Source organism: Schistocerca serialis, chromosome 2 (assembly GCF_023864345.2).
Source record: "Schistocerca serialis cubense isolate TAMUIC-IGC-003099 chromosome 2, iqSchSeri2.2, whole genome shotgun sequence".
Taxonomy (NCBI): Eukaryota; Metazoa; Arthropoda; class Insecta; order Orthoptera; family Acrididae; genus Schistocerca; species Schistocerca serialis.
This window is the reverse complement of record NC_064639.1, coordinates 690117122-690142512: the sequence shown is the minus strand read 5'-3', so window position 1 is coordinate 690142512 and position 25391 is coordinate 690117122. Positions and strand designations below refer to the sequence as shown.

At 43.8% G+C, this 25391-nt stretch overlaps 1 protein-coding gene across 2 annotated transcripts in view; it reads left to right on the top strand.

Annotated features, from left to right (window-relative positions):
- The window catches only part of LOC126457822 (extracellular sulfatase SULF-1 homolog), a 796827-nt gene that overhangs the window by 469343 nt on the left and 302093 nt on the right, over positions 1 to 25391 (top strand). The window lies entirely within an intron of this gene.

Genomic DNA, 25391 nt, shown 5'->3' with positions numbered 1-25391 from the left:
TTATGTCGTTGAGTCTTGTTTCACACAGTTTCCAACTTCTGGTCGGTTTTTACGTCACAAGAGCGAAACCTGGCGGGCGCTCGGTCATGATCGTGGCATTTCATGGTGTCCGTGGTTACTCTGTACGGTCGCATTACGGCCAAGGATTACGAAACTATTCTGGCTGAGGGGTCCGTCTCATGGTGCAATGTTTGTTCCCCGTTTGTGATGTTGTGTTCCAAGAATACAGGATCCCTGTTCACACATCTCACGTAGTCTAGGGCTGCTTTTGTGACCTCGAGTTTGAATTTTTGCATCTCCCCTGGCTACCACAATCACCACATGTCAATATTATTGAGGCTCTGTGGTCTACTTTGGAGAGAAGGTTGCGTGATCGCTGTCCACCTCCATCATAGTTACCTGATCTCACCACTGTTTTGCAGGAAGAATGGTACGAGATTACCTTGAAGTCTGTAAAGAACTTGTTGTTATCCTTTCCGAGACGACTGGAAGCTGTTTTGAACGCCAACGGTTTTCCTGCACCGTATCAAGCCTGATAATGTGTTACATTTTTGGTGTTTCCGTATTTGTTCGTCCCCTGCACGTTTCACGAAATATATTTATGTGAAATGTTGCCTCGTCTGAGGAGGTTATATAACTGGTTTTCATTTATCTCGGCTTCCAAAAGCGTCGATACCTGTTTCCACGTAGGCGGCATAATCCTCCTCCTCTAGGTGATACATTACGTGGATGGTGTACGCCTTCAGCGTAAAACGACGGGTGCATCAAGCTGTGGATCGTGGAGTGTTTAACTCAAGGCTCAACCGACGAACAGAAGCGCGTAGGTTCCTTTCAAAGGCCTGACTGCGTTGTCAGACGATCCTCATGAAGCACACTTCCTCTCCATCTGAATTTGTTGATAAGAACCCTGAAGCCTGATATTGGTCCTCTGGGGTGGCTATTTTCCGTATTTTCAACGGTACAGCTTTTTATGGGTACGGGGAAGCCACTGAAAACGCATGTCCCTGTATAATGGACATCTTTCTGGACCAAAGTTAGTGACATTAAAAAAATCTTTGTGAAGACTGTTCTTATTTTTAGTATTGATTCCATGAACTCTGCTGTCGGTTTGAAAATGAAATACATATTAGTTATCTATTATTTCTTCTACAAAAAGCATCGGAAAGACTTCTGAAAGAAGAATTGATTACGTTAATTTGTTCATGAAAGTGAATCACAACTTTGAGATATCCTGTGTTACTGATTTCTGTATTTGGAGACTCAGTAATCCACGAAGTATTTTTTCCATGACGGAAAGCTGAGAGAACTTACAAGGACATTTCACTCGTGTGCGTATGCACTGCTGAACGGTGTTAGGTTTTGAGAAGATAGTGTTTTCTTTTAACGAGTGTGCTCAAGTTTAGTAGGCATACTCATCAAACTAACATGCGGAGCCAAGAAGCCAGTTTGACGGATGGTGATTTAGTGAGTTAGACGGATTTGCCGGATTTTCATTGAAGCCAATAAATTATTTTTATTTTCGCTGAAGTTTGAGTGTGGTGTTTTGCGTCACTTTTCCCTGTTGATTGTGATCTGTACTCCAGTTTCTATGTTGCAGAGATTGTCGGTGGATGTTGCTAGAAGTCAGCTGGAGGCAGTTACGCACTGACAGTGGCGTACATATTGCACTCCTGTGGTTGGGTCGCGCAATCTTTCTGAAACTGTCTGGATTCTTACATGGCTTTCAATGACTGACTTTGGAGTTGTCTGTCTCATGTGTAAAAGCGTGGTTGGTGACCCTTATTTAAACTGGTTGGATGGTGCGGTAGTGCGGAAAGGTAGTATCCAGATCTGTCAGTAAATGCTTCCGATTAAATCTGTGGAGTAGTATGTCGCGTAGTTTGTTTTGCGCTTTGTGGAAGCTGGAAGCCGTGATACGCGGTCTCAGCGAGACGCCTCCTGGGGATGGCTAATTTTTTGTCCACTTTATTGCGACCGCTTTAGATTGGACTTGACAGTGATCGTTACGGACATCAATTTAAATTGCTAAGTATTGTAATCTACCACATTCACTGTTTTCTTCCATATATGTTTTGTAGGATTGTACCTGTATCATCATGAGGATTTATTTTAACTAATGGGGCATAGGCGATTTGAGATATGACTTTTTGTGGGGGAGCCTATGGTGCTGTCTGGCAGCAGAGGACAAAGTCCAAAATTTATGTGGATTTTTTGATTGCACTGACGTACGGTAATTTACAAGTAAATAGCTTTCACTGGTCACAGGTCCCTTTTCCAGTCCCGTTTAATTTGGTTACACTATCTGCAAACGGAACTAAGCAAAGACCGCCTATTAGGAGCTTTTGTGTGTGTGTGTGTGTGTGTGTGTGTGTGTGAGAGAGAGAGAGAGAGAGAGAGAGAGAGGGGGAGAGAGAGAGAGAGAGAGAGAGAGAGAGAGAGAGAGAGAGAGAGAGAGAGAGCACATTATGACAGTGACAGACCTGTGTGTTTCAAACATATCATTGCAAATGATTTTTTATTTTGATTACACTTTTAGCACGATTATAACCAATACATATATTCATATCTCTGTATTCTACATTTGATATATTTAGATAATGAAGCGTGGATCCTGATTATGGAGGTTCTGGTGTTGCGATGTATTTATTGGTTGTGCTAAAGTTAGTGGCTTATGTACTTGTCGGCGCTTGTATCAGAACATGTATTACGAAGTGCAACTGTAAACGACTGAGGTGACATGTGAATTATGTCCATAAACAATGTAGGCTGATAGATGTGCAGTTAAGCTTACAAATAGATAGCAGAAGAATGGTTTCCTTTTAAGTGGCAGACCAGTCAGTCTGCCCTAGTGCTTCTCCTCGGCAACACGTTGCATTGCGGGCTAGTTATTGCTTTTTTACATTTTATAACTTTGACAGAGCAAGTAGAAAACTATGTTTTCGATAAAAATGGTAATGTTTGGAGGCGTGGCTTGTAATTAATGTCGCCGTCAGTAGCTTAGGATGGTCTGTTGATCAGCAACTACAATCAGTGGAAATGAGCGTTTGGCGTCATTGGCCTGGAGGCCTCTTGCGGGGCAGGTCCGGCCGCCTTGGTGCATATCTTACTACATTCGACGCCACATTGGGCGACTTGCGCGCCGGATGGGGATGAAATGATGATGAAGACAACACAACACACAGTCCCTGAGCGGAGAAAATCTCCGACCCAGCCGGGAATTGAACCCGGGCCCGTAGGACGGCAATCCGTCACGCTGACCACTCAGCTATCTTTTTTTTATCTCATTTTCTTCGCTTTCGTTCGTTGCATATGTTCGGGGCGGACGTCGTGAGACACCCGTTAAGTTCGTCGTTGATCGATTAACTCAGTTTTTTTTTTAATTACAGAGGGCAGCTGACCCTCTGACCGAACACGCTGAGCTACCGTGCCGGCGTTACCGGGGCGGACACTACAATCAGTGAAAGAAGCCACATCCATTTAATACCTGTGAGTATCCACATGGAGCAATTTACAGTGAAACGATCACAGGTAGTTAATCGTATCACAGACAGATGACAGATTGAGATTCATTGAAAGAATCCTGAGGTAGTATAGCTCACCCATAAAGGAGGTAGCTTACGAAGCTGCCACTCTACCGATACTTTAATATTGCTCCGCAGTTTGGGATGCTAACCATTTTTAGAGGGAATAGAGAAGATCCAAAGAAGAGCAGCACGTTTAAAGGATGTGGGGATTCCAAGTGATTGCAGTTTCACGCTCGTATTAATCTCTTTGTGTACATACATGTGACCTACAAATCAGAACAGTAATACTGAGTGCCTGCAAGCAGAACCGATGTAACATCCTTTGCTTACTAGAGACTGGCACGAATCAGAAGAGCAAAATGTGCACAGCGACTACTCCAGTCGAAGGGTCACCTGTTCATGCCTTCTCGCCCGTTTTATTTGTACGAGTAGTTTGTGACAGTATGCACCGGCGGCTAGTTGCTCGGTTTCTGGGAGGGACGCAGCGCCGACTTTTCGCCAACCAGGACACGCGGCAGCTGCGGCCCGCAATAAGCTGTGAGCGTGCAGTGGCACCAGACAGGCCTTCAGACTGCCTGCCGCCGAACCATCAGGTGGCCCGATGCGGCCGTCACTCCAGCGCGGCTGACGCTGTCCTTCTGCTGGTGATGTACGCGGCGCCCGCCGGCCCATACTGCCAACACGGCGCCAGGTAGGGGGGAGAGCATGCATAAGGAATCACGGCACCGACTCTGTTTCCGCATTGTGACTGCATTCGCTATTCTGGAAGGAAAGGGTGCAATTATTTGCAACTTGTCAGACGGATCCACTCCGGCAAACATTCCAACGATACTGCAGTGGCTCTGTTGTTCAGAAGTACGATGTAATGTTCCTTCGAACGTGCATGCCCTTTGCCTTTCGCGGGCAAGTGCTCTACCAGTGAGTTATCCAAGTACGGCTCACGACCTGCCCCCACAGTTCTACCTCCGCCAATACTTCGTCTTCTCCGTAGAGCACGTCGTCACAAAAGCCAAAAGTCTCGAATTCGAGTCTTTGTCTGGCACACAGTTTCAATCTGACAGTAAATTTTGTTTTACAAAAAATGGTTCAAATGGCTCTGAGCACTATGGGACTTAACATCTGAGGTCATCAGTCCCCCTAGAACTTAGAACTACTTAAACCTAACTAACCTAAGGACATCACACACATCCATGCCCACGACAGGATTCGAACCTGCGACCGTAGCGGTCGCGTGGTTCCAGACTGTAGGGCCTAGAACCGCTCGGCTTCTTCGGCCGGCCGTTTTACACAATGGATGTAAGAATACAGGTTGTAAACATATGATTGTCGACGTACTGTACAGAAGTTTAGGTCTGGCCGTGAAGAGTGCTCGGATAGCGTAATGGTAAGGCGACCTCTCACGACAATTTGTTACAAGACGCTTGTTATATTTTTATTTATTTATTTATTGTTCCGTGGGACCAAATTAAGGAGAAGTCTCCATGGTCATGGAACGAGTCAATACATGAAATTATAACACGATATTAGAAACAGATAAAATGAAATATAAAAAAACATATTCAGGTGACAAGTCGTAAGTTTAAATGAAGAAAATCAACAATGTAACACTGGAATTTGCTTAATTTTTCAGCTCTTCCAGGAGCTCCTCGGCAGAATAGAAGGAGTGAGCCATGAGGAAACTCTTCAGTTTAGACTTAAAAGAGTTTGGGCTACTGCTAAGATTTTGGAGCTCTTGTGGTGGCTTATTGAAAATCGATGCAGCAGAATACTGCACTCCTTTCTGCACAAGAGTCAAGGAAGGGCATTCTACATGCAGATTTGATTTCTGCCTAGTATTAACTGAGTGAAAGCTGCTAACTCTTGGGTATAGGCTAATATTGCTAACAACAAACGACATTAAAGAAAATACATACTGTGAGGGCAATGTCAGAATTCCCAGATTTTTGAATAGGGGTCGACAAGAGGTTCTCGAACTTACACCACATATAGCTCGAACAGCCCGTTTTTGAGCCAAAAATACCCTTTTTGAATCAGAAGAATTACACCAAAAAATAATACCATACGACATAAGCGTATGAAAATATGCGAAGTAGACTACTTTTCGTGTTGAACTGTCACTTATTTCAGATACTGTTCTAATGATAAATAAAGCAGCATTTAGCTTCTGAACAAGATCCTGGACATGGGCTTTCTACAACAGCTTACTATCTATCCGAACGCCTAGGAACTTGAACTGTTCCGTCTCGCTTATAATATGCCTATTCTGTCTGATCAAAATATCGGTTCTTGTTGAATTGTGAGTTAGAAACTGTAAAAACTGAGTCTTACTGTGATTTAGCATCAAATTATTTTCCACAAGCCACGAACTTATTTCATGAACTACATTATTTGTTACTGTTTCAATATTACACACAAGATCCTTCACTATCAAGCTGGTGTCATCAGCAAACAGAAATATTTTTGAATCACCTGTAATACTAGAAGGCATATCATTTATATAAATAAGAAACAGCAGTGGCCCCAGCACCGACCCTTGGGGAACGCCCCACTTAACTGTGCCCCATTGGGACTGAACATCACTACCACTCTCAATATTGCGGAGAATTACCCTCTGCTTTCTGTTCTTAAAGTAAGAGGCGAACCAATTGTAAGCTACTCCCCTTACTCCATAATGGTCCAACTTCTGCAGTAATATTTTGCGGTCAACACAGTCAAAAGCCTTCGTTAAATCAAAGAAAACACCTAGCGTTCGCAACCTTTTATTTAATCCGTCCAAAACCTCACAGAGAAAAGAGAATATAGCATTTTCAGTTGTTAAGCCATTTCTAAAACCAAACTGAACATTTGACAGCAAATTATGTGAATTTAAATGCTCCAGTAACCTTGTATATACAAGCTTCTCGATAACTTTAGCAAACACGGATGGCATAGAAATAGGTCTAAAATTGTCAACATTATCAATGTCTCCCTTTTTATAAAGTGGCATCACTACCGAGTACTTTAATCGGTCAGGAAACCGACCACTCCTAAAGGAAAAGTTACAGATATGGCTGAGAACTGGGCTAACATACATAGAACAATACTTCAGTATTCTGCTAGATACCCCGTCATATCCATGAGAGTTCTTGGTCTTTAGTGATTTAATTATTAACTCAATCTCCCTCTTGTCAGTATCATGGAGGAGCATTTCAGGTAACAGTCTCGGAACACTTTTTTCTAAGAGCGCTATATGATTCCCTGTTGGGACTAGGTTTCTATTTACTTCACCTGCTATATTCAGAAAGTGATTATTAAATACTGTATATATATGCGACTTATCAGTAACACGGACATTCCCACTACGCACTGACTCTATATCCTCGACCTGTCTCTGCAGACCAGCAACTTCCTTTACGACTGACCATATGGTTTTAATTTTATCCTGAGACTTAGCTATTCTATCTGCATACCACATACTTTTTGTCTTCCTAATAACATTTTTAAGCACCTTACAATACTGTTTGTAATGGGCTGCTGCATTTAGATTTTGACTGTTTCTAACGTTTTGATATAATTGCCACTTTGTTTTACAAGATATTCTTATCCCTCTAGTCAGCCACCCAGGCTGCCTGTTTGTGTTAGTACCCTGTTTTAAACGTTCTAACGGAAAGCAACTTTCAAAGAGCATGAGAAAAGTCTTGATAAAAGCATTATATTTATCGTCTACTGTATCAGCCCTATAAAAATCTTGCCACTCTTGTTCCTTTATAAGGTTTATAAAGGTCTCTACAGCAACTGGATCAGCTTTCCTGAACAGCTGATAACTATATTTAACACGTGTTGCAGCACGAAAATCTTTCAAAGTTAAAATTTGTGCATCATGATCTAAAGGGCCATTCACCTTTTTGCTAACAGAATGCCCTTCTAGTAATGAAGAATGAACAAAAATGTTGTCTATGGTTGTTCTACTGTTCCCTTGCACTCTCGTTGGAAAGAATACGGTTTGCATAAGATTATATGAATTAAAGACGTCTACCAGCATCCTCTTCCTTGCACAATCACTTATACAATTAATATTAAAGTCACCACATATAACTAACTTTTTGTATTTCCTATAAAGTGAACCAAGAACCTCCTCTAGCTTTAGCAAAAATGTTGTAAAATCGGAATCTGGGGATCTATAAATAACAACAGCTAGAGGTTTAGCTCCGTTAAATTTAACCACACCTGCACAACATTCAAACACCTTTTCAGTGCAGTACTTTGAAACATCAATTGACTCAAATGGGATGCCGTTTTTCACATACATGGCTACTCCCCCACACCGCAAAGAGCTCCTCGAAAAGCTTCCAGCCAACCTGTATCCTGGTAAAGGAAGCCTCTGAATTATCTCCTTATTTAAGAAGTGTTCAGATATACCAATAATTTCAGAGTCAACATCTATAAGCAGTTCACTAACTTTATCTCTAATACTTTGTATATTTTGATGAAATATACTAATTCCCTCATTACTCGGATACCTAAGCTTTGTCAAAAGTGATTCCCTTGTTAGAGAGGCTTCCCTTAAGCAGGAATACCTATCAGCTGACTTCAATCTAAAAAAGGTGCAGCTCTAACACCCACTACTGCAGGAATTTTCCCATGAGTGATCCCACCAACCCCACCTATGCTGTCACCTATAAGCTTTGCCAACTTCCCCTTCCAATACCTGTTGAGGTGCAGGCCGTGTCTAGTGAACCCCGTCCTGCTGATAGACTCCACCGGCACCACTGAAATGTGACTCATGCCTTCTGTCATCAGCGCACCCCCAAGTCTCATGTTATTACGCCTGACGGCTGTATTAAGATGAGGCCGATCGTGACGCTGAAACAGTTCCACGAAATGCACATTCGTGTTGCCAGTCTGAGTGGCTATCTTTTCCAGGTCACCATCTATGTTATACTCCCCATCCCTATCAATACTGTTACCAGCCCCACCCACAATCACTACCTGATCCTCTTTAGTAAAATCCCTACATAACCCCCCTATGTTAACAGTCACCTGAGCCAACCCTGCATTAGGCTTCACAATGCTGGTGACCTGGTACTCACTCCCCAGCACTTCCTGCAACTGCTGGCCTACACCTCTGCCATGAGAACTACCTAACAGCAGAACCTTCTTTTTCCTCTTCGACTTTGCAACTGTTCTAGGCACAGTAACTACTGAGGTCTGCTGTATACTTCCTACATCTACAGCTACTAGAGATTCCTCTCCACTAGACTCTGACAGTTGGTCATATCTATTGTAAACACCAATAGTAAAACTATCTGAAAATCTTCCTCTCCTAGCAGATCTCTTGCCAACAGCCAGCCCCCATTCCCCAACCCCGTTCTCCCTCATCATCCTATCTAGCTCCTCCTGTGCGTTTTTCAACTGCACCTGAAGGGCACAGATCTTACGCTCCTGCTCCTCTATCAACTTACTCTTGCTACATAACCTGCAGTTCCAGGAGAGGATCTCACCAGAATGCCCACTGGCTTCCCTACTGCATTCCCCCCAGTGAAAGTACTTCCAACAAGTCTCACACCGCAATCCACTCTTCACGAACCTACGGCAAAGCCCACACTTCTCACTCATGGTAAAATTTTACTTTTTCTAAGTTCCGCTACTACAGTAAGAAGATGTTAAAAACCTGACTACAATAATTACAAACTTACTCTACAAGGGAAGTAACTACTATTATTAACAGTATTAATAAACAACAAATGTGAATATAACAAAAGACTAATACAGAAAGAGAATCAAACGTCTAATGACACAGTAATGAAGCTGAAAACAGTTCCCAAAAGGTTCTTCTGAAATTATTTCACCAGAAAACACCAAGAACACCGGTTGAAGACTACTAACGTTCCTAAATAAACCAATATACACAAACAATTAATTAGTACTTAGCTTTCGATGCGCCGCTACAGCTGCAACTGGTCAGCGCGGAATGTAAACACAGGGAAGAGGTTACGTTGCTCAATACGAAACACTCAGAAATATCAGGTCGCAACACAAGAAAGGCAGAGGTGAATGAAGAAACCACTAATACGTCACTTATATAGTAAATATTATCACAAAACCCGTTAAAATATGTAGCTGAAACCTAAAAATATATGAAAACTTAGAGAGCGATCTCACACGCAGTCACTCGCTTATCCAAGCCGGGAAAGACTCTCAAACTGACCTACAAAACCCGTGTAAAGTACAGAGCGTGCGCGCCGCACCAAGTTTTTTTTTATCTTCCCACTCTCTTATGCCACCGGTTTTCGTTAATATTACTAAGTTAACATTCCCTCTGATGGTAAAGAAAGGAAGAGATTTTTGAACACGTTATCTGAAAACTAATTACGTTCCCAATTCAATCTAAATTTAGCCCTTAGAAGTACAAGCACAAGCAAGAGGACCAGAGAAATAAAACAATTTCGTTGTTAATTTTACGATATTGAAATTCACAAAACTGTGAAGTAAAATTTAAAAAGACGCCAGTTTCACAATTTGTAGGTGCACGTCTATGCCAGAGTGCTACTAGCAGTACACGTAACGTAATGACTTTACGCAGTGAGTAAAAAGAAAATGGGTGCCATGCTCGAGCAGCTCCTCATAAGCCACAATTTTCTGTATCCAGTGCCAATTGACGGTTGAGGTTGTTTAAAAAGCGACGCCAGTGGAAAATGGATGACAGCAAACGAAGAAATCCGAGTGATGAATCACGCAGTATACCCTGTGGCAATTCGATGGATGGGTCTGGGTTTGGCGAATGCTTGGAGAACGTTTAGAGCCAACAGTGAAGTACGGAGAAAATAGTGTTACGGTACTTCAAAATGGTTCAAATGGCTCTGAGCAGTATGGGACTGAACATCTGAGGTCATCAGTCCCCTAGAACTTAGAACTACTTAAACCTAACTAACCTTAGGACATCACACACATCCATGCCTGAGGCAGGATTCGAACCTGCGACCGCAGCGGTCGCGCGGTTCCAGAACGAAGCGCATAGAAACGCTCGGCCATAGCGGACGGCGTTACCGTACTGGTTTATTTCTCGTGGTTAGGGTGTGGTCACCTTATTATGCTAAAGAATATGTTAAATTCGGAAGGATACGAACGAAGTTTACGGAATTGTGACTGCCTACTTTAGAGAAGCAATTCGGAGACGATGGCCACATTAGTACGACAATCCACTCTCTCATGGAGTAGCATATGAGAAGGAATGGTTTGTGAACAATAACGTTCCTGAAACCGACTGGCCTGCTCAGAGTCACAACCTGATCTTTGTGGGATGAGTTAAATCGTCGACTTTACTTCAGACCTTTACGACTAATATGACTACCTTCTCTGCTTTCGGTTCTTGAGTAAGATTCGGCTGGCAGTGCTCAAACTATATTGAGACACTTCATAAAATGTGTACCCAGCACAGATGAAGCCGTCATAAATGGGTGTTAAAATATTTTCATTAAAACGTCACTACCTGTTTCGCGTCAATACAGATGCATCTTCTCATTATCTGCATTAGAAATTAAAACATTATACAGTTACATTGTCTTGAGAATAGACGTGTACTCTTATAAAGTGGCAAATATTCAATGACAGCCGTGTATTCACAAGTTTATTTAAACAGTGGTAGCGCGACAAAGTGATTCCTTAGAGCCAAGTCGTTCACGGTCAAGGTAGAAACAGACAGAAAGCTAAAATCGATATTCCATGATGAAATTGATTCGGACCTCGAGAGAACGTGCGTAGACAGCCCGGAAGTGTCTACGGGGCTAGCGTGAACTGTACTCATGGGTCGCTACTGCAAACAACCGGTGCTAGGTGGCGCTAGGGCGAGTCTCGGACCGAACTGACGTTGTCTATGGCAACAAAGATGACCTGTACGCACTTCTACGCTGTTTTCGACATCGCCTTCTGCGGTTTCAATCGTTTAATCGTTAACCGTCACTTTTAGCGTGCTATCTGTTTCTGTTTCCACGATGAACGATGGGCTCTAGGCAATCACTTTGCCGCGCCGTGATTCTTTAAATAAAGCTGTGAGGACACAGCTCCCTTTGAATATTTGCAACTTTATGGTAGCACACATCAATTCTCAAGCCTCTGTGTTTTAATTTCTTGAACGGGTCGCCTGAAGATCCATCTTTGTTGATGCGAAACTGGTAGTGGCTTTTTAGCAAACGTATTTTAAAAGCCACTGCGAAAGACTTTATTCACCATGTGAAATTCTGGCTGCGGTTTCTCTAGCCTTAAACTAATACTTCCCATGTTAAAGTCCCTCTATACGTGTCGGACTACATTTGATCAGCTGATGTATACATAATTTCCTACGGAAAAGGAACGACCTTCGTTCATTAATGAAAAGTGAATTGTAATTATATGTACGAGGGGCGCCCAGAAAGTAATGCAATACATTGTTTTCTCGGCTACTTTCCGCTTAAAAATGCGAAATTTGTTGTGGGTTGTCGTGGAATATTCCTGACTCAGCTCTCTGGTTTCACGAAGTTCCGATAGGTGGCGGCGCTATAAATAGCGTTGAAAATGGCGTCTGTAACGTAGATGCGTTCCAACCGGAGAGCAGTCATTGAGTTTCTTTTGGCGGTAAACCAGAGCATCCCAGATATTCATAGGCGCTTGCAGACTGTCTGCGGGGATCTGGTAGTGAAAGAAAGGCAATGCGAGTCGTCGGGCGAAGCGTCTGTCTTCATCGCAACAAGGTGGCGCCAACCTGTCCGATTTCCCGCGTGCCGGCCGGCCGCATACAGCTGTGACTCCTGCAATGTTGGAACGTGCGGACACTCTCATTCGAGATGATCGACGGCCGGCAATCAAACACCTCGGTGCACAAGTGGACGCCTCTGTTAGTAGTGCTGACTCACTCGCCAGGAGCTCACAGGTCGGATCTCGAACCTTCCATCTTCTTTGGTCCAATGAAGGACGCATTCCGTGCAAGCAGTACGTGGATGATGCGGAAGTTATTGGTGCAGCAAGACGCTGGCTCCGACGTGGAGCAATGGAGTGGTACCATGCGGTCATACAACCCCTCCGAATGAGATGGCATAAGGCCTTCGTATTGAACGGAGGTTATGTTGAAAAACGGGATTTTGTAGTCTAAAGTGTGGAGAATAATGTGGTGCTCTGGAATTCTGAGTAAAACCAACCTGCTTTCAGAAAAAAAATGCCTTGCATTACTTACTGCACGTCTCTAGTACAAAACATTTGTAACATTGCGATTAAGTGTACTTCTGTGGCGAACTGTAACAAAACGAAAGTGTGGAGAAATATATACTCCAAAACATAGGCCGCAAAGAGCCTATGATCTCTCAACCGCCTCGCCAGGCCCAGCAGGGATAGGAATGAAAAATGGAAAGAAATAAGATCGTCCCGAGACCTCGCCAGAAGGTAATACTACGATACTCGTCTAAACGGCATGGTTTTCAACAATGGCAAGTGGCAGAAAAACGGGGAGCTTTTCATCGATAAACTGCTGGAACGTTTGAAATGTACTGATCTAGTGGAGCTATATGAATCTTTATATCGATAAGGATAGGAGCGGGAGCAATGAATTAAACCTTTAAAGTCAATACTGCCATTAGACGGTTTTTTATTTGCAGTTTTACATTTACACGATCATAATTTCGGCTTTAGAGCCGAAATCACGATCGTGTAAATGTAACACCGCCAATAATAAACAGTCTAACGGCGGTACTGACTTTGAACAAATATATTATGACTGTGGCCCCACATTATGAAAAAATTGTTCAGTGAATTAAAATTTGTGCCATGGCCTTTTCTTACTAGGCACAGGTGCTAACCACTACATCGCCATAATATTGTGGCTACCACAGCTACACGAACTATCCTGGTCCAGTGCCCTCCCTCCTGAAGGTGTGAATTGAAGTTTGCGTGAGAGAGAGTGTAGGTATTACGTAGTTCGTGCAGCGGTGGTAGCCACGGTGCTACAATGATATATTGGTTAGCGTATCTGCCTCCTGAGCAGGAGACCTGGATTTAAGTCCTGGCTGTGGCACAGATTTTAATTCATTGCTTCAGCTATTGTTCTTATAGATGATGTTCAAAATGTATTCGCAGTCGCGAACATGGGCAACGAACAGCTTTATAATGGAATGATGACAATGAACCGGGATTGTTAGTCTCCACTTCCTCTGAATCACAGTGGTACGTTGTAAAGAGTCGCCGTTCATACATTCATTGGTCCAAGATTGTACACAGGAACTTTAACATTTTTATGCATGTTGATAGAGTTCAATGTGAGCACAGTTTGTAGCTCGACATATATCAAAACGGTACTCGACTTCTCGCCACATGTTCATAAGCATAACAGGTATTACGACCTCTACTGCGGCGTAGATCCGTTGTCTCAAATCTACCAGGTCCCGAACCTTTGTTCTGTAAACAATGTCCTTGATAAACCTAGAAGCACTGAAATCCAGCAGAATCAGACCTGGAGACCGAGGGAGCCAGGCAATGGGACACACGCACACACCGCTTCCTATCCAACGCTCAGGAGACGTCTCGTGGATAACATCGCTGAGATAGTAGGGTGGGTTACCATCCTGCTGGTAAATGACGTCGGGAGGCATCTGCGGAACTGCTTAGTTCGCCAAAATCTCAGGATATGCGTGCCCTGTCACTGTGGACTCCATAAACAAAATGGACCAGTCACACCATTTTTGTGTAATATCAACCACACATTACATTTTGGTTTGTCTCTTTAGCACTCAGACACATGTCCTGGAGTCTCACTTCAGTATATTCTACAGTTAAGTCGGTTAACTTTGCAGACACGTGGAAGATAGGTTGATCACTGAATACTACTACAATGAGGTAGTCGTTCTTTTCGTCCACACGATGCTGCTATTCAACAGCAAAATTAGATCAGGGTTAATGACATGTAAAAGTTAGCATTTGTAAGCACGCAAACTGAAGACGTTTGCACACAATGTCGCGCACCGTCGAACGCGGAACCGCAAGTTTGTTACTAGCTTGCCTAACGGATTTACATGGAGTTCTCGCGAATGCTTCGCACACATTTTCCACTGTCTCTTCATTCACATTCCCAATAGGATGTTTTCTAGCATTTTAAATCAAACTTCTCGTTTCCCGAAGAGTTCTGTCACACTGATAATTGGATTTACGTGTGGGAGGGTCCACGTTCCACTCTCTTCCTGTATTCCGCTGAATACGTGTTACAGTCCATAGCACACATGGCATTTCCCGCTGTGGCATCCACATGTTGGCTGTCATGAGTGCGTCTGCCTGCTGAACAGTCAACATTTGTGTGCACGAGACATACGACTCAGTGCTATTTATGAAATGGTGAGGATCACATCTCGGATAGTATCTCTATCGACGTGTATGTACCCAAGAACATAAAACGTCGGGTTCTTTCGTTATAAGGAGTTGTTAGTGTACACCTTTAGCCCGGACACACTGTATATTGTACACTGCTGCCGGCCGCTGTGGCCGAGCGGTTCTAGGCGCTTCAGTCTGGAACCGCGCATGGATGTGTGTGATGTCCTTAGGTTAGTTAGGTTTAAGTAGTTCTAAGTTCTAGGGGACTGATGACCTCAGATGTTAAGTCCCATGGTGCTCAGAGCCATTTGAACCATTTAGCGCTTGCATGTGGCGTTACTTGACGCTCGTGATGTGAGCCTGCGCTGAAATACCAATAATATACATCTCTCGTCACCTCCGACGCATGCTGCAGATTTCAAATGATTGGGATGCATCCTTCAGCGTGTTGCATTTCAGGTGGTAAGCAGTGTATGTCAAGATACCTCCGAACGAAAGGAAGATGGCCAGTTCAGCAACTCTGTTTTAAGAGTTGCGAATTAGATTCGATAAAGTTGGAGTTATACACTACTGGCCATTAAAACTGCTACACCAAGAAGAAATGCAGATGATAAACGGGTATTCATTGGACACATGTATTATACTAAAACTGACATGTGATTACTTTTTCATGCAATTTGGGTGCATATATCCTGAGAAATCAGTACCCAGAACAAAAACCTATGGCCGTAATAACGGCCTTGATACGCCTGGGCATTGAGCCGAACAGAGCTTGGATGGCGTGGACAGGTACAGCTGCCCATCCAGCTTCAACACGATACCACAGTTCATCAAGAGTAGTGACTGGCGTATTGTGACGAGCCAGTTGCTCGGCCACCATTGAACAGACGTTTTCAATTGGTGAGAGGTCTGGAGAATGTGCTGGCTAGGGCAGCAGTCGAACATTTTCTGTATCCAGAAAGGCCCGTACAGGACCTGCAATATTCGGTCGTCCATTATCCAACTGAAATGTAGGGTTTCGCTGGGACCGAAAGAAGGGTAGAGCCACGGGTCGTAACACATCTGAAATGTAACGTCCACTGTTCAAAGTGCCGTCAATGCGAACAAGAGGCGACCGAGATGTGTAACCAACGGCACCCGATACCATCACGTCGGGTGATACGCCAGTATGGCGATGACGAATACACGCTTCCAATCTACGTTCACCGCTAGGTAGCCAAACACGGATGCGACCATCATGATGCTGTAAACAGAACCTGGATTCATCCGAAAAAATGACGTTTTGCCATTTGTACACCCAGGTTCGTCGTTGAGTGCACCATCTCAGGCGTCGTGATGTCTGTGATGCAGCGTCAAGGGTAACCGCAGCCATGGTCTCCGAGCTGATAGTCCATGGTGCTGCAAACGTCGTCGAACTGTTCGTACAGATGGTTGTTGTCTTGTAAACGTCCCCATCTGTTGACTCAGGGATCGAGAGGTGGCTGCACGATCCGTTACAGCTATGCAGATAAGATGCCTGTCATATCGACTGCTAGTGATATGAAGCCGTTGGGATCCAGTACGGCGTTCCGTATTACCCTCGTGAACCCACCGATTCCATATTCTGCTAACAGTCATTGGATCTCGATCAACGCGAGCAGCAATGTCGCGATACGATAAACCGCAATCGCGATAAGCTACAATCCGACCTTTATCAAAGTCGGAGACTTGATGGTACGCATTTCTCCTCCTTACACGAGGCATCACAACCACGTTTCACGAGGGAACGCCGGTCAACTGCTGCTTGTGTATGAGAAATCGGTTGGAAACTTTCCTCATGTGAGCACGTTGTAGGTGTCGCCATCGGCACCAACCTTGTGTGAATGCTCTGAAAAGCTAATGATTTGCATATCACAGCATCTTCTTCCTGTCGGTTAAATTTCGCGTCTGTAGCACGTCATCTTCGTGGTGTAGCAATTTTAATGGCCAGTAGTGTAATTATGTAATGAGATCCAATGATCACGCCAAATGAATCGGAAGACATTGTAAATGTTAGTCATGGATAGAAAATGCAATTGCTTGTATATAAAATTATATATAAGAACTAGAATTTAAGACTTCCCATTAAAGAATAACCTTAATTCATGTATCAAAATCGTTCCTTTGGGCACCGTTGTCACCACTGGAAGTAGTTGTTGGATGTGGCGGGTGCGCCTGTGTGACACACCTCGCAGTTTTTCGCTGTGAGGAGGATTCCATCCGAGGCAGGCGCGCCCCTGCTTCCGGAGACGGGGGTGGCCCCCGCGTTGTCTTATTAGGGCGTCCGCGACGGCGGGCAGCCGGCGCGCCGGGCCGCGCATGCAAAGCACAGGCCATTGTATCCGGCCCCCGGCGCAGCCCTGCTATCGCTGACACGGCCGGCATATGAAATTCCACCAGCCGCCCCTCCCCTCGACTCGCAGTCGCCGTCGCGACGCAATCATTCCGTCCGGCGGGCGCATCAGCAGCGCTATCGCAGCCAGCGTTCGCAGAAATGCCGGCTCGTATACAAAAATGGCGCCGAGACATTTTCCCCATAATATCTCATTTGGCATCGCGCGTTTGGAAACGCGAACAGCAGCAGTTCTCGACTTCCCTCTGCTTTGCGTGGACCATTTTTCTTATCGGCTTCCGAGGCACAAAGCGCGACTTTTTTTTATCTGCTTTCCTTCCCTCTTCTCCCCTCTTAAATCACCGTACCGCTCTTAGATACGAGAAGCGATTCCGGTATGGAGCAGTCGGCATTGCTTATTTTTAAAATTGAATTTTTCCATAGCTTCGGAATGGCGACCCTTCTATCCTTAGAAGTGGACATCTTCCTTGTCTTGGAGCGTTAAGATGAACATCAAAAGAAGTAAAATAAAACGAATAGAATGTAATACGGTCGAATCAGGTGATCCTGAGGGAAGAGATCAGGAAATGAGATACTACTGGGCAGCAAAACAGTTGAGCGTTGGCAATAGAAAGAGACTTTAAATGTAAACTAATTGTAGCAAGAAAACAGTTTCTGAATAAGATAAATTTGTAAAAATTTAATATAAATTTAAGTGTTAGGAAGTGTTTTCAGAAGGTATTCGTATCCTGGGATGGAAGTAAAACTCTCAGACAATAAGAAAATACAAACTTTTATAATGTAGTACTACAGGATAATACTGAAGATTAGATGGGTACATTGGACAACTAATTAGAAGTTACTGAACCTAATCGGAATAAAAAAGTTTGTAACACAACCTGACTAAAAGAAAGGTTCTTATTATGTTATTGTACAATGACTGTGTTGACAATTTACGTTATACAGTGTTCCTTCAGACGTGCATATATGTGTGAAGGAACATTGCATAACTGAATTGCCAACAGACATTGTACGATAACATAATAAGTATTACATATATCGACTGGTTGAAACGACGATCACATCGAATATATCTCTCTGGCGTGAATCACGTAGGATATGTACGAGCAATAGGAGATGTGGACAAGATCGACATGTGGAAGTTTGGGTTAGTCGTGGGGCCGTGCTCGGATATCCGAAGTGGTTAAGGTGACCGCTCACGTTAAGTGGGAAATACGAGTTCAAATCCCGGTACGACACAAATTTTCGTAAGTCATTGATAAATAGCAGAGCTGAAGTCAGTATCGATTCACAGTCTACGAATCAAATTTCGTAAAAGGAAGCATCGGTTGATAAAATCCACCTTAAGTCAAAAATGATTCTTCATTTTTGTAATGGAGGGAAGAGAGAGAGAGAGAGAGAGAGAGAGAGTGTGTGTGTGTGTGTGTGTGTGTGTGTGTGTGTGTGTGTGTGTGTGTGTGTGTGTATGTGTGTGTGTGTGTGTGCGCGCGCGTGGTGGGAGGGGCGCGGGGGACTGACTACAATAAGCAGTTTCAAAGGCTTGTACAAAAAAAGAATATGGTGGAGAACAGTATCAAATCGCTTTTCAGAATGAAAAAGGCAACAAAAACATCAAAGACAACAAAAACAAACCTCTTGTGAATAAATGTATGGCACCGAACATTCAACGATATAAGAAATGTCGTACTATCATAAGAGAGGTCCAAGTATTGCATAAAACTCTAATTTACCGTCACAGTCTTGAAAATCAGCATCTGATGATCTTAGTCTTTTCCATTTTACCGCCTTAAAATAGCGAAACAGTCAGTGCACACTTTTACAATCAGACATGGCTTTCACCCGAACTAAAGCTTGTAGTAAGTGGAAAATATCAAATTACACCTTAGCAATTGACTTGAAAAATTATTAGAAGTAGTAAAATCTCTCAGAAGTGTTAAACGGCCATTAATGCAATATCTTCGTGGGAAGTTTTGGGACAACTGCTATAACGACTCAGGATTGTTAACTGGTCCTGCTGTTATTGTTTGGGTCTGCTGTCTATATTGTTTTGCTTCGGCATTTGTCCTATCGACATCTTTCGATAATTATCAACAATAGCCCATCGACCACCTGAGAGCTATTTTGGTTCTGTGGCCCCATGCTCATCCTATCGCCTTAAATGTGAGAAGGAATACCATGTGTGTATCTGTTCGTGAACCTTTGAAAACTTTATAGTACAGCATTCATATATTTACTTTCTGGGTCAAGCGTCCTTGACAGTCTGACATTTCCCCAAAAGAGTGTGGAAAGCCACTAAAAATCCACTCTCAGGTAGGCCGGTCTGCTACAGTAACAGTAGCTAATCCGGAATACGGATTGGACCCTGTTACCAGAAGACAGCGAGCTGCGTCTGAAGATAACTAAGCGTGTCTGGTACAGCTTTTCCTTGCGTCTCCTAAATCATTCAAGGTGAATGTAAGGAAGCTAATTATTTTTAATGGTGCTTCATTAATATTTACTTAACGCAATGACTTGTTTCATGGCTGTGTTATACTGCAGCAGTGGTCTGATGGAATACAAAATAATGTTAAATTAATATGCAATCCCCACCGCCGGCCCACATCTCTCTCTCTCTCTCTCTCTCTCTCTCTCTCTCTCTCTCTCGTCTCACACCCACCCACCCACCCACACACACACACACACACACACACGTGGCAGGTGAGACACGAACACGAAAAGAACACATTGCAATTTGATGACATTTCCGCTGTTTGACTGTGCAGACTTCTTTGTTTTAAATTAGCTATCGTGATTTTGGGGTTTTGCGTATAATTAGACTTATATCCAACATTGTGGTATTTGACAATGGCTTAATGCCGTAACCATAATATAAAGAAAGATGTTCGTACAGTCAAATGGTGAAAATATCATTCAAACATTACAACATGACTGTGGCCCAAAAATAGTATCAATATAGTGAAGAATGTTCCCTCTGCTATACCCTTCCTGTCTACTGCAATAAAGTATTTGTTTTGAAATTGGAAATTTCACATTTCGGCTTTATAGTTTGTATTTTTACGGTTCAGTACCTCAGTCGGTAACAACGGAACCCTTGTAGGATGACTTTTTTGAGCATACCTCTCTCTATCTGTCTGACTATTAAAGACCCATTTTCTCAGAAGCTGGTTGATATATCAAATAGAAATTCATGTCACTTACTAAGATCTACGATCTCTTGGCGGTGTAAAAAACTGAAGCTCCTACGCCAATGCAATCAAATGATACGACTGTTTATGTCCCATATTTCAGTACTCGCAAACCCACTCATGAAAGCCAATAGAGTACTTCCCGTTGGCCTAGAATGATGAAGTTTGGCAAGAAGCAAGGTTTGACTGTAAAACTAAAAGTAAAAATCCGAAAACTGTTAACTAGTATTTATATGACATAAAAATATTCCTTTATCACTTGTTATCTGACTTCATAATTTAAGTTTCGGAATTGCCAGAACCGATATCTTGCCAGTATCAATGACGATAACAGGCAGAAATTGTCGATATTGTGGATTTCCGGGAAGGATGACCTATATACACAATTAAGTTTGTATGGAACCCCCTGTGAGCGATTCCTACGCGCACGTGGCCATTTTTTTACCCATTTAATTTCTTTGCAGCTAATTTCGAGCGTTCATCCCCATAATCAGTCAAGCCGTCGAGCTGGAACTTGGCATCGTCGTTAGTCCAAGTTAGACTGTAGGCAGTGTGTACAGACTGACGCTGTAGTGCTGTTGGTATGCGCATTACTTTCGCGAAGAGGGCTATTTGAAACAGTGTTGAGGCGGAAGACAAGGTCGTGATAGACGCGTAGATAGTACTTGTAAAATGACAGAGGGCAGAAGCGCCCTGATTAGGAACTGTGTCGAATCATGTCTTCTGTACTCTTCTGCGAGATTCCAATGATCAAATTTTTTCGTCTTCGGATACAGCTTTACGTCGAGCGCCACCCACTTATTGTGAGTCAGTTACTGCGACCACGAAGGGGAACGGGCTGAGACTTGTACCGTAGCCTGTACAAAGAAAAGTCCTTCATGTAACATCATTATCGTTTCGAAGTCTTGTGTATAAATTGAGGCGGTACAAAAGCCTCCTCGAGCTTTAGGGATAGAAATTATTTTTTACTGGCTCATATTGGGCGCCGAAATTATGCAGTGACGCTCCATTCCTATAACCACCTGTTTCCTGGCCGACAAACTTGTGTAGGTAAGTCATTAAAGATCAAAGGTTTAGAGGTGGTAACAGATTACATGAAGGAAAAGTGGTTAATACGGAACCACATAGATCGCAATAAACGCCTTGTTAATTTAGGTTTTCAGTCAAACAAAGACATCAAACAATTGCCCGATATAACTCAAAGTATTTGGCTGGAATGGAAGGCTTTTTCATACAGGATGATTCAGCTAAATGTGGACGAACTGCAGGAAACGATTCTAGAAAAAATAAGGGGCAAAAGAGTTCATATGGACAGATGGCCGGAAATGCGTTCCAAGGGAGCTACATACACTTGAAGGTGGAGGTAAAAGATTTTTGTCAATGTAGGTTAACGATTGTAAGCACACATAAGAACACGCCAGCCAAGTGGGAATGTTGGGTCTGCACCGGTATTTTAGCTCCACACCCAAGAGGTCAGTGAGCTGGAACACCATCAAGTGGTATCCACATTACCCTTCGTACCACCAAAGGCACATCTTCCAGCAAGGGAAGGCAAGGTCACCCGCAGGAAGTGCGGATATGCCTCGCCCGTAGGGCGTTGTGGAGGGATGACGAATCCCACGGTGCAGTCGCCAGCAAGCCCCAACCAAACATTGAGGCTAAACCATACCATGGGGATTCTCCATAGCCCACAGTGGCTGTTGTTAAGGCTGACCATAGCGCCGTTGGTAAAGGTAGTCTCATCTGTGCGTAGGACTGATGAATAACTCCCAGTACCGTGGTGGTCTGTGCGATGAATCAGCAGCAGAGGGAAGTCCGTAAACAATAAGGCCAGTACACATTGTGATACGATTAGTGGCAGTTGTGAGCAACGTTCCACGCTTCGTCTGGCTTAGCCCTTGCTGGCTGGCTACTCACCTACCTGATGCTGATACTTGCGACGCTGTTAGATCTTTTATCTGCATCTCAGAGTGGATGTCCCTCCCTCTGAGCAAAATTCCGGCCATATGTCCATATTACCTTCTTTGCTCCTTACCTTCGCAGCCATCTTTTTCTGTGGTTTGTCCCCATTTAATAAAATCGCTCTGTATAAAGTGAGTTTTTGAATGTAGTCTGTTAAATGTCAGAAGGTCATCGAGCGACTAAGTGATGTCACCTCCAGGGGAAACTGCCAGTTCTATGGCCGCTGCTCCTGGGCCAGTCAAAAGGGCAGACAGGAATGCCCCAGTGATGAATACAGAAGGTAGCATTGTCCGTGTGCAAACTGCTGTAACGGGGTCAAGAAGGGGGGCCCTTGCCGTTTGGTTTTACTGACCATAGCAGCAAATCTACCGGTGAATAATACAGTGGCATACCAGTTAACACACACATGCACGCAAGCACACACATCACAATTATAACTTCTTTTGAGTGTAGCGCTTTTAAATCTTCATTCTCCCCAGTTCTTTTGTGAGAGCAATTTTCTTGACCATTATTGTAGCATATTGCAATAATGATGGAAGCCATTGCTGTTCTTTGAAACTTCAGTTTGTTCATGATTTTTTTCCATCCACAAAGTTCGTCAGATTTCATTAAAGGAATTAACTTTACCCACTTTTCATCGGATCCCACGTGTCATATGCATTCTAAGACAAAAAAAGAAGGAAAAAAACGGTGCACCACTAACGAATTACTCGAACTTGATGTACATGCACGGAGAAACAAATGATCACAATCACAGAAAAATTCGATGATTCATTCAAGAGAAAAAACTTCACAAATTGAGCAAGTCAATAACGCTTCGGTCTACCTCTGGCCCTTATGGAAGCCGTTATTAGTCTTGGAATTGATTGACAGAGCTGTTGGCTGTCCTGAGGGATATCGTGCCAAATTCTGTCCAACTGGCGCATTAGATCGTCAAACTGCCGATCCGGTTGGAAGGCCCTGCCCATAATACTCCATATGCTCCGAACTAGGGAAAGATCCTGCGACCTTGCTGGCCAGCGCAAGGTTTGCCAAGCGTGAAGAAAAGCAATAGAAACTCTGGCCATGTGGGGGCGGATGTTATCTTGCTAAAATGTACGCCCAGGATGGCTTGCCGTGAAGTGCAGTGAAGAGAAACAAAACGAGGCGTAGGATGTCGCCGACGTACCGCTGTGCTGTAAGGGCAGCGCGGATGATGACCTATACGGTCCTGCTATGAAAAGAAATGGAACGCCAGAGTGTCACTCATGGTTGTGGGGCCATTTGGCGGGCGACAGTCAGGTTGGTACCCCACCGCTGTCCAGGGCGTCTCCAGACACGTCTGGAACATCATTGTCTTGAGTGATGAGTCCTGCTTCGAACTGAGCGCTGATAACCAGCGAAGATGTCCCTCAGAACGACAAAATGGCTTCAAATGGTTCAAATGGCTCTGACAAGGGAACCTCCCCATCGCACCCCCCTCAGATTTAGTTATAAGTTGGCACAGTGGATAGGCCTTGAAAAACTGAACACAGATCAATCGAGAGAACAGGAAGAAGTTGTGTGGAACTATGAAAAAAATAAGCAAAATATACAAACTTAGTAGTCAATGCGCAAGATAAGCAACATAAAGGACTGTGTAAGCTCAGTAACGCCGTGGTCCCGTGGTTAGCGTGAGCAAAAAAAGTGGTTCAAATGGCTCTGAGCACTATGGGACTTAACTTCTGAGGTCATCAGTACCCTAGATCTTAGAACTACTTAAACCTAACTAACCTAAGGACATCACACACATCCATGCCCGAGGCAGGATTCGAACCTGCGACCGTAGCGGTCACGCGGTTCCAGACTGAAGCGCCTAGCACCGCTCGGCCACTTCGGCCGGCTAGCGTGAGCAGCTACAGACCGAGAGGGCCTTGGTTCAAGTCTTCCCTCGAGCCAAAAGTTTAATTTTTTATTTTCAGATAATTATTATCTGTCCGCCCGTCCGTAGTATGGGGACCCTACACCTACACAAACATTGAAACACACGACGTCAGTCGACTACAGCGCACGGAAGAGAGAGTATTCCCGCTAACGAGGCTCCCTGGCTCGCAGTTGACTGTTCGCTACTTTGGACGAGAGTGCATTAAATACGTGAGATGTATTCCGTGGGCAATATGAATCCAGCAAATATAGCTCGCGACTTCAATGAACGAACGAACAGATCATAACTTTGCGAAAATAAAACAAGTATTCACTCGAGGGAAGACTTGAACCAAAGACCTCCCGCTCCGCAGCTGCTCACGCTAACCATGGGACCACGGCACTCCTGAGCTCACGCTATCCTTGATGTTGCCTATCTTGCGCATGGACTACTCAGTTTGTATATTTTGCTTATTTTTTCATAATTCCACACAACTTCTTCCTGTTTTCTCGATTGATCTGTGTTCAGCTTTTCAAGGCCTATCCACTGTGCCAACTTATAACTAAATCCGAGGGGAGTGCGGTGGGGAGGTTCCCTTGTGAGCACTATGGGACTTAACATCTGAGGTCATCAGTCCCCTAGAACTTAGAACTACCTAAACCTAACTAACCTAAGGACAGCACACACATCCATACCGGAGGCAGGATTCGAACCTGCGACCATAGCAGCATTGCGGTTCCGGACAAGCGCCTAGAACCGCTCGGCCACAACGGCCGGCCTCAGGACGACATCCAACAGCTTTATCAACCAATGCCAAATCGAATAACTGCTTGCAAAAGGACTTTAAGTGGACTAGCTCGTTACTGACGTGATCAATTTGTGAAGATTTTTCTTTCGAATAAATCATTCAATTTTTTCTGAAATTATAATAATTTGTTTTTCTGTACATGTACACCACATCTACCGATCTCCGTCCGTTTCGGACAATTCGTTCGTGGTGCGTTCTTTCTGCCTTTAGTGTATCTTCTAGTGCAGTGAATGAGGTACAGGTTTGGTAACGTTTCACGCAACACAGTACAGCTGGAGTATACAAATGACGAAATGCAGGCTGGGATTTTATTGCCGCAGTCTGTTCGTGGCTCCAGAAAGACGTGGACTCGATA